Source organism: Rutidosis leptorrhynchoides, chromosome 8, assembly GCF_046630445.1.
Source record: "Rutidosis leptorrhynchoides isolate AG116_Rl617_1_P2 chromosome 8, CSIRO_AGI_Rlap_v1, whole genome shotgun sequence".
In the NCBI taxonomy this organism is placed as follows: domain Eukaryota; kingdom Viridiplantae; phylum Streptophyta; class Magnoliopsida; order Asterales; family Asteraceae; genus Rutidosis; species Rutidosis leptorrhynchoides.
The window spans coordinates 27,101,646-27,108,773 of NC_092340.1; the positions used below are offsets into that span (position 1 = coordinate 27,101,646).

At 27.7% G+C, this 7,128-nt stretch overlaps 1 long non-coding RNA gene across 1 annotated transcript; it reads left to right on the top strand.

Annotated features, from left to right (window-relative positions):
* The first annotated feature begins 4,381 nt into the window (after positions 1-4,381).
* On the top strand, positions 4,382-6,736 carry LOC139864890 (uncharacterized). Its single transcript, XR_011764527.1, has 3 exons — positions 4,382-5,744; positions 6,416-6,518; positions 6,656-6,736. It is a non-coding gene; the product is annotated as an uncharacterized lncRNA (long non-coding RNA).
* The last annotated feature ends 392 nt before the right edge of the window (positions 6,737-7,128 follow it).

A 7,128-nucleotide genomic window follows, 5' to 3' on the forward strand; every position in this document is an offset into this window, starting at 1 on the left:
CACGTAAAATGTATTAAATAATACATAGTATTTCTCAATTAAATGTTTATATAGATTGAAATTTAGCTACCATAATTATCATTGAATTCAAAGATATTTATAAATTCTTATACAATTACACATACGTTTCATAATAATAGAATAATAAATAATAATTAATTCTTTGAAATCTATTATAAAAAAAAATCAAATTTTATTCAACCAACATTGAACATTATCACAAAAATACAGTTTGTAGTATCTTTAATTAAAATAGTGAAATGACCCGTGGAAACACGGGTTTGTTTAAACGAAATAGTTTAATGATATGTTTTAGGTATTAAGTGAATGTAAATATTATAGTAATTTAATTTATTGCCCCGTGGAATCACGGATTCCGACTAAAAAACTTGTCGTTGATTTTAAAAACATAAAGTTCACTTAAAGTTGAATATTTATATTTTTAATAATAATTATTATTATTAATTAATAATAATAATAATAATAATAATAATAAATGCCTTTTAAAAATAAAATTACAATTTTGGAGAGATAAATATTTCCTTTTATAAAAAAATTTGTATTATTTTTTTAATTAAATTAATATATAATTATGACATCATCATTATAAAAAGTAAAGGGTAATTTAACTTAATGATGATGTCATCATTTTAGAGGTTTATTAGAATATATAGATAGATATGTGGATTATGAGTTTTATTATTAAACGTAGTAACATTCATAACCATATAAATATATAATAGATTGACTCGCCAATATATTTAAATCGAATATATTGATTTTAAGTTTTAATTATTATTCATTAAATTTAATATATTAATAATTAAAGCCTGTCATATTTATATGTTTAAATAAAAAAATTTGTCACATAAACGAGCTTATAATATGTGCGTTAGTATTAAATACTAATGTTTTCGATACAAATATTATTAGTAATAAACAATTTTTTCATTGTAATTTGTATTATACATTTGACAAATATCAATACTAACGTTATCGAATACCAATTTATACATCTATCTTCCAATGTAGAAGCTCACATTATTATTCAATACCAATATTTTTTATACAAATATTATTAATAACAAGTGATTTTGCATTGTAATGGTATTATACATTTGATAAAATTAATACCAATGTTATCGTATACTTCCTCCGTTCTAAAAAAAAACTGTCACATTTGACTTTTCAAAGTCTTTTCATTAAACTTTCAATTTCAATTGCTTTGTTTGTATTATAAAATACTTCATTAAAGCTATACCAATGAAAATACATTTAAAACTCAATCCATTCATATAATTTTTTATCAAATATTATATCATTCAAACAATATTATTTAAGGTCAAAGTTGATAAAGATTGACCTTAAAAGTCAAAGTGAGACGGTTTTTTTCGACGAAGGGAGTACTAATTTCAATAATTGCCGTGAATTTGTAAAACTAGTATATATATATATATATATATATATATATATATATATATATATATATATATATATATATATATATAGTGGTAGGATCAAGAGGGAAGTAACCATTCAGGGGAAGCGGGGGGAAGCAAAAACTTTTTTTTTTCGTTTTTTGAAAAAACTTTGTTCACGAACATTATAGATGAGATGAAAATACGAACATTTAGTAGAGACACTTTGTGATAAATGTTTTTATTTTGGCGGGAAAATGCTCGAAGAAGTAATATATAACAATTATCGTATTTTTCGAGCGTATTTTGAGATTTTAGCTATTGGGGTTTAGATATTAGGGTTTATAGGATTTAGATATTAGAGTTTAGAAATTTAGGATTTAGGGTTTAGATTTAGGGTTTAGATTTAGGATTTAGATTGAGTTTTTAACACGAACGGTTTAGAGTTTAGGGTTTAGGGTTTGGTGTTTTGGGTTTATGGAATAAACCCAAAACACCAAACCCTAAACCCTAAACCCTAAACTCTAAATCGGGCTAAATTTTACTTCACAAAACATGAAGAAAAAAAACGTTCACATTCTTCACGAACAATATTATCTTGAATGTTATTTTTGTCGATCGTTTTTCCACCTAAATAATAACATTCATCATGAAGTATCTCTTCTAAATGTTCATATTTTTGTGTGATCTTGATGCCGGAAAAAAAAAATTTCAAAAAAAATGAAATTTTTTTTTTTTTTTTGCTTCCCCCCGCTTCCCCCCGATTGGTTACTTCCCCATTGATCCTGCCCCTATATATATATATATATTAATAGAGTGGAAATAGTCAATCAATTAGTATAATATAGTAATAGTAATAAAATATTAATAGACTGGAAATAGTCAAACGATTCATATATGCTGAGACTTATTTTTCCACATTATATATATATATATATATATATATATATATATATATATATATATATATATATATATATATATATATATAGTTTTTATTAAAATTCTAAAATGATGATGTCAATATTAGGCTATTTTATTTGTTAAGAAAAAATTAAAAATAAAAAGAAAAAAAATCTAAACCATCTTGATGATGTCATTAACATTAATTAAATATTTTATTATTTATTTAGGTTTTTTTTTAATCATATATACCCTTCTTAACTTTAATAATAACATATTTATTCAATTAAATATGATTATATCATATGAGCCCATTTTAAACATATAAACTCATCATTTACTCATTTATTCAATTTTAATGTGATACGTCTTTATGCCCTAACTTTTTTAGCGACAATTATTCATGTTTGCTTTTTTCTTCTTCTCCGAGCTATGTACTATGATATTAGCTACCATAATCGATACATGCTAATCATCTAATTCTCCTCAACGGTATAAAGCTATTATAAGGTGAGAATATATAATGTGATCACAATTAATTATCTTTATATATCTTTAGCTGACTGAATTTTTTTTATTGTTGCTAATTTCTCTTAATTGATAGGCTACGGATACTATAAATCACGTTTCGTCAAAAAATTGATATGTATATCTAACTAATTACAATTGTTTACTTCTTTTCCTCACATCACCAGTAGTCAGTGTTGTAAAAGTCGGCCGACTTGGCCGAGGCGTCGGCCGAGGCGTCGTTTTTTTGGGTTCTCCGTCCCGTTTTTTCTGAAAACGACTCAAAAGACGGTCAAAGCTAAAAGTTCGGTCAAAGTCTGTCAAAGACGGTCAAAGTTGGTCAAAAACAGTCAAAATCAGTCAAATTTTCGTCAAGATGTGATATGTTTTAAAATTAGGGTTTGTTTTCATTTTTTGGACCGCTCTTTTCTCTGTGTCCTTACTGATTATGTACTCGATAACATTAATTGAGTTTTAAGTTTAATTTTATTTAAATTCAAGTTCTTATTTAAAAAATTTATGGTACATAATCAACTATTTTATACATATATAAATATATGTTTAAGAAATTATTAATAAAGTCAACATTGGTCAACGACCGATGAGTCCCCGACTCGGCCGACGCGTCCATTTTAGGTCTCGACCGATGCGTCCCTGACTCGCGACTTTTACAACCTTGCCAGTAGCACTTCAGTTATTGTTTTGACCAACAATATGATGAGATAACAATACTGATTTACATACATATACAACGATATTACTACAATAATGAAAATGATAATGATTCACCTTTTTATTTTGGGTTGTCCCATTTCAAGTATCTACTTGATATTTCAATCAATCAGAAGAAGTTATTCTTGAAAGAGAAGAATTCTGATTGGTGGGGAATGAAGTTAGTGGAATTTTCTAAAACTTTGTGCAAAAAGTAACTGGATACTTGTAGTCGGACGGAGGGAGTATTATTATGTTATTATTATTATTCAAATATATGTTTTCTTTACGGGATTAATTACGTTACATATGTATGCAAAATAGATGTCTCAATAAAATGTTGTAATGTAAATTTTATGATAAGAAAAATAATAATTGTTATCAAAATTGAAAGTAAGTGGTGGGAAATAAATGTAGTTCATTTATTCTGACTAAGTTAGGTATATCAATATGTTTGTAAAAACAATGACAATTTCTTAGTCGGAATATGTGGTTTCACGAGTCATAAAACTAAAAGTCTTTAGTGTTTACGTTCACTTAATACAAAAAAACATCGTTAAACTGTTTTATTTAAACAAACCCGTGATTTCACGAGTCATTTCACTAGTATTGTTATAAACGGCTAATTAAGTGATGTCATGAAATAATGAAAACCATACCTTAAAAATTTATGTGGGACAGTTGGCACTTAGTTAGGATAAGTAATGACATCATTAACTTAATTAATTTTAATTAAATAAATAAATAATGAAGTAAAAAATACGTAGTAGAACAAGAAGTAGAAAATACGGAGTATAATAAGAGTTTGAAAACCCATCCAGAGAAACCTAATTTAAAATCAGTCCCGTTCTCTTTCTCTCCAATTCTCTTTCTTTTGAACTCTAACCAAAATTAATCAATTCGCTAACCCTAAATCTGATTTCAAATCCTTCACAACAAACCACCGCCGTTGCATCTGTAGCCGTCACCATCTCCGGCATCATCTATAGCCACCACCACTGCGACTGCATCTACAGCTGTCGTCACTTTCAAAACCTTCAGAGAATAAACCATCACCGCTTCCATCTACACCCGCCACCATCTTCGCCACCATTACCTTCAAAATCGAGTTGTTACGTAGCAGATGTTTATAACTTTTTGACATTCAAGATGAATGTGAAGACGTAGCAGCTCTTCATATTTTTTTAACAAATTGTTTGATTTAGTAAGATTGTGTTTAATTAACAATGTAGCAGCTCTATATTAGCTTTAATTTTGATTCTGTGTAACATGATTTTGATTTGATAAAATTCAGATGTGTTTTGCTAAAATTAGGGTTTCAAGGGATTTCTTGCTAAAATGGATGGAAGGATGGTTCGTTGTTTAATGCTTTTGAGTTTTTGTTTTCGTTTAACATGAAATGAAAGTTGAAAAATATTAAACTGCTGGTGCTAACTTTTGTAAATTAATACATGAGCAGGGAGAGGATAATATTGATGAGGATGATGATTGATTTCATTTTTTAAGTTTTAAGGTCTTTAATTAAAAGAACTTCTATTGGGATCAGTTCATACCAACATTATTAGTAGATAAATAAATCGTTAATATTTTTTCATATGCTAAAAGTAAACCTTGCAGTTATTCATCTTTTAAGAACTATAATAAACATTTCTTATGTATGTTTATGGAAACTACATCAGTCACTAATGGATTGGAAACTACAATGGTTCTCAAGGGGCTTTGTAAAATCAAGCTCACTAATTATAGTTTACGTCTTAAACTCTTAGCTGAATATAACTTTTTTATAGTATACATTTTTTGTATATTGGTTGTAGTTTGATTTTCAAAAGGCATACCCAATTTATTGGGTGCAGATAAATTCTCAAACTGTGTTTCTAGAAGGTTTTGTCATTATTATCTTTGAACTATTTATATTATGTTTTGGCATATTTGAATCTTCTATATTTCAATTAAACATCTTGTGGTATACAAAAAAAAACATATTTCATTGCATATTTTATAAATATTTAATTGTGTTCTTAGTACAATAAATTGGGTATGTCAAAGTGGGTGGGTCATATAGATTATGTGTGGCATCAGTAATGATCGTGACCGCGGCATTGAGGCTAAGAATGAGCTACAATGAATGTTTGATTTAGGGTTGTTAGTAATGACCGTGACCATGCCATTAGGGCTAAGGATGAGCTACAACGAATTCTTAATGAGGTAATTTTTTTGAAGCTTTTACTAATGCCTTTTCCCAGTTTTTTAATTTGTTCGTTGAAGGTGCGGGTAAATTATCACTTGTGGACATGGTTACTATAGAAATTATGGATCAAAGTTGACAGTGTTCATGATGTTGGAAAGCATGGGGTTTCAATAAATGAAATTGTTTAGACTTCTTTTATTTATTTCTACATTAACTCAAAATTAAAACTTTCATAATGTTGCGTATGCTTTTTTTGTTCTGTATATGAGTGTGCCAAGGTGTGTAAATGGTTGTTTTGTTATGGCATCATTTGTTAAATTAATAACATGTGGTAATCTTTACCCTGTAAACATTCATTTGTTAAGATAAGGTTTGTGATTTGTAAGATTAGTTGCATTAGTAGACTGTTTTTTTGTGGTACTTTTAGATGTTTGTTTTCTTATAATTATTTAAGACAAGGTGGCTGTTAAAGTCTATTTCAATTTTAATAATCCATGCTACTAAACCCCCATCAAATTACCTATTGGATTGGAACCCAATGGTAAATGTGTCTCACAGATACACTCCAAATACTGTAGTATACAATTTAGTTTAAATGATTGTGATATGTGTATGCAGTAGGGTCCACTTTAATTTTTTTTTTTTTTTTTGTTATATAATTGATATAAACCATGTGTATGCACTGCAGGTTTTGAAATCATGTGATTGGCATCTTGATGGTGCATCTTGGAGGGAGTCTTCCTTCATTACTACTACTTGAGTTATTTGACTTCTAATGGTGCTGTTTCTGGGTATGTTTTCTTTATGTTAGAATGAACCAAGTCAACTTTATATAGTCCCCTTGTGCTTGCAGTGAATGGAACTTTGGGTATACACATCCAAATATATTTATGCAAAACATATATAAAAAAGCTATTTTCATTTGCAGGGGTGTTTTATGTTCGGTTGAAACAACTGGAATTATTGTTCTAAAAGTGTGATGGATGTATTATGAAACTGTCTATCGTTTAGCATAACATATTGAATTCATATTATGTTGTTATGTTATTATTTATAAAGTTTTAATGATAATATATGTTACAATATTCATTATTTTATTGATCTTTTTATGTTTCTTTTAACAAACACGTGAATTCATGGGTCTTTTAACTAGTAAAATTATAAACTTGAAGGTGACAATAAGTATACAAACAAATCCGGTTACGCATTCTTAGCCTTAAAATATGTATTGCAAGGCTTTAAGAAAAAAACTACTACTATTAACACTTTAATACTACATTTTATCAGAAAATGTGTCTTTAAGTTTAGTAGAAAAATGTAAGAACAAGTCTTCTTATCAACTCAACATCAATGTTAGGTTTCCTGTAATGCATCTTGTTCTTATTCCTTACTTGTTTGATT